General features: G+C 40.6%; 1 pseudogene; it reads right to left on the bottom strand.

Annotated features, from left to right (window-relative positions):
* Window positions 1-359: 359 nt before the first annotated feature.
* Window positions 360-3,325, bottom strand: LOC145048845 (putative TPR repeat-containing protein At1g05150 pseudogene; annotated as a pseudogene).
* Window positions 3,326-3,797: the final 472 nt, after the last annotated feature.

Raw genomic sequence — 3,797 nt, 5'->3', positions numbered from 1 at the left:
GGATTATAAGTTATAACTCAACTCCAAAAGTCTAATGCCTAATGCTTTTGGACGTCTTTAAAAACTTTTAGGAGAATTTAGAAGTACTCAAAACATAAAGATATAATGATGTGGAGCCAAATGCATTATTAATCAAGTGTGTTAACTTAAACAATTAGTGTTTGGTAAAAGGTATAATCATGCCAACCACTATTGTCCAACAATAAACCCGGTTCATCCCCTCCTTTTACCATCCCAACTAACCATTTAATTCTTTGTTGTTCGGTAGTACAACCCTTTTGGTTGCATAAATTCAATTCCCCAATCCACCCCTGTACTTGTATTATATTTTTTATTAAAATTTGTAGTGATACAACATATATAAAAAAAACGATCACATAAACCGTTAAATATCATACAACATGATTAGGGTCAAAAACATTATCACACACTCCACAACTAAAAGCTCTACATGAATGAAATATTACAAAAGAATCATTTCATTTTTTAGGATTATGATTTGAACTAAACCACATACACTTATCTTTCACGGCTTCACTCCCACTTCCATACTCTTTAAAACAATACTCTTCTTGCTTCAAACCCGAAGGCACTTTCCCTTCACTGTAACACCCGCTACACAAACTAAACCGCAGCTTCATCTCCTTAAACCGCGCCCCAATTACCGGGTACCGACAAACCGAGCAAACCGTATTCCCATGCCGATTCCGATCGCCACTTTCCAGCTTCAATAGAATCGACATTACACCAAAACCACATTCCGGATCATCAAACATAGCAAGAAAGTCGGTTAATGACACCAATGAATCATCCGTTTCACCGTGAATCTCCGTCATTTCGCTCGTGTTATGTGATGGAATGTAGATTGATCTCAATAACTTTATGTAACGTGTCGCATCGGCTTTTGTAATCCGTCCGGAATCGGAGATTCCGGTCACCGGACGCCATAGAAGCGAATCGAACGCTACCCTTTTTCGTTTTTCCGGCGAACCACCGCAAATCGGAGCTAGAACTGCGAAAAACATTCCCAAATCGACCCTTCCGGATTCCGATTCGTCAAGAACGGAAAGGATTTTTAAATTAATCGCCTTGACGGATCCTACAAAAGTTTCGGGTTTCAAGAAACCAAGTAGTCTTCGAAGAATGGATTCCAATGCCGCTTTTCGTATAGACTTCTCCGGAACACCGTAACCGGAATACGTTAACGGGGTCTTGGAATCGTTCATTTCCTTCTTTAAAAGCTCAACATCACACCGGAATAGCCGTGTAACCCTCTGAAAAGACCGAATTTCAAGAGCCCTTGCTAATTCTTGCCTTAATGTCGTTTTTTCACCTAAAGTTTTGAATTTCGATGGTTCGATGATGGTAAACGCATCCACACCGATTCCATTCCGGTTTCCGTTTCCTTTCTTCTTTTGAAGTTGCTTCAAGTGAGAAAGGGCATCATGTAACTCAACTCTACTAGTCATCTTCAAAGCCTCTTTTAACGACTTTTTAGCTTCTTCAGTTTCACCGGCGCCTAATAAAGACACCGCTTTGTTCACCTGAGCTCGCCAATGGTTAGGCCATAACCCTAAAACCCGAGTGTAAACCTCTGAAGCTCTTTGATATCGACCCATGTCCATATAAAGACCACCCAAGTTATACAAAGCATCCACGTGTCCAGGTTTCAAATCGATGGCTTTCTGAAACTCTTTAACAGCATTATCATCATTACCCATTGCGTGAAGAGCTGAAGCAAGGTCACAATGTGCATCGGGATAATCGTTTTTTAGATAAATCGCCTCCTCTAAGGCTTTCACGGCGGCTTTATATTCTCCGGCACCGAACAGAGCACTACCCAGAAGCTTCAAAGCTCGAAAATGAGTAGGGCAAAGAATGGCGGCTTCTCTGTAATGCTCGCAAGCACTGATAACCATACCTTCACCTTCAAGAGCGATTCCAAGATTGACGTGAATTTGGGGGAGAAGATAAGACCATTGATTACCTCCTGCTTCGGCTGCATCTAACGCTAATATGAACTCTTCTTTTGACTCGGTGTGTTGATCGAGAACGTAATAACAGTTTCCGGCCCGGAAATGGGGTCTGACGTCGGTGGGTTGTAGTTCGCAGGCTCTTTTGAAACATACCAGGGCTTCTTTGAATAAATGTTGATCGTAGAGAAGACGACCGATTGCCATATGTCCATCGAATGCTTCTTCTCTTGATCTTGACCCGTCTGCTCTAGATCTTAAAACCCCTAATTCTTTGACGAAAATGGTGTAATCGTGTCTGGTTTCGTCCCAAATGATATGTTTGTTCATCTCCATTGATGGACCAAGCTCTCTAGACCACCCTGGATCGGAAAAGGCATCGGAATGTTCGCCTTTGGTTTTTAAATCTTTCATTTGCTTCGCCTTTAACCGCTTTATCAGAATCTCTAAATCGTCGACGAGTTTCCATGTGTCGTCGAAGATAATCCCGTGGTTTGGCGACGCTGCCCATGTTGCCGTTCGATGTTGCTTCTGCGGTTCCGGTGACTTTACTCTCTCATCGACAACCAACGATGTCGAAGCTTCTTCGAACGCCATTGAAGATGCAGGTTCATTGTTGTTATTGCTGTTATCGTTATCATCGTCGGACTTCAGTTCAAGCGCTAATGCTTCAAAATCACGGTCGACGTCCCCGGCGCCGTCGTCATAGGTTCGTAACAGGCCGTCGTAAGTAAGCCCTTTATCAGTGTCGATGAAATCGCTGTACGTACGGAAAACCTCGTCGAGGATGGCACTAATTTGCTCATCGCTAAATCTAACTCTAGGGTTAACAGCAACAACAAGGGCAGACATTTCTTCTCTGTTAAGACCACCATCTCTGTTCAAATCGAATTGCTGGAAGATCCTCTTTACCTTCTCCGATCTGCTACCTCTAGTCGCCATTTTTTCTGTACTTTAAGGTTACAAAGTTGCAAAAATAAAGAATTTAACAAAATGAAATGGGTATAAGCCGCTCTAAAAAACGTAGAACCCTAACCCAGAAAAATACATTGATTGGGGAGAATCTATAAGCCTTAAGCACTGTAATTTAGGGAAATGAAATCGAATTTGATACCTAAAATGGATCTTGTAAAGAAGAAAGGTTAGATAATAGTACAAATTAACATAGGAGAGAAAGAAAATGAGGTATGATGTTATCTGTATAGCTTCAATTTTCTCCTCATTATCTTCTCCGGTGCCTGTCTGGCTTGTGGAGTGATGATGGTGATTGGTGATGGAGGGGGACTATGTAGCCGCACGAGATTCGGTTCTTTCATTCATTGCTTACAAAATCTTATTTGGAGGGTATGTTATGTTAATGCAACTTTATGAATTAGGTCGGCATTATTGCTAAGTATATTTAAAGCCAAATGGTTGGTGTGGTGGACTTCATTTGTTTTAAAAGGTTTTATATTTGGACTTTATTCTTTTAAGTCAAACTTTAAGAAAAAAGATTTATGATTTGTTTAGACTTTATACCATAACATAGAGTTAAAAAAAGGTAAGGTAATTAAATGAATAGATAAGAAAATGAAGTATATATTTTTTTGGAAAATGAGGCTTCTCTAATGAGGATTTCCAGGTCGGTTTTCGCACACCGATCAATCTTTCACTGCGAACATGAGGTAATGTCTCATGGAGTCACTGCATGTGAACTTCCATGGTCACAAGAGTTGAGTAGTGTCATAATTTAAACATGAGTCAATATGTTATTCATCATCAGGGGAAGATAAATGAATACATAATAGGTGTTGTCGAGTTTGAAGAAAGTATTGCTGGTGCAGG

Source organism: Lactuca saligna, chromosome 5 (assembly GCF_052625555.1).
Source record: "Lactuca saligna cultivar CGN05327 chromosome 5, ASM5262555v1, whole genome shotgun sequence".
Lineage (NCBI taxonomy): Eukaryota > Viridiplantae > Streptophyta > Magnoliopsida > Asterales > Asteraceae > Lactuca > Lactuca saligna.
This window is presented reverse-complemented; position numbering and strand designations above follow the sequence as displayed.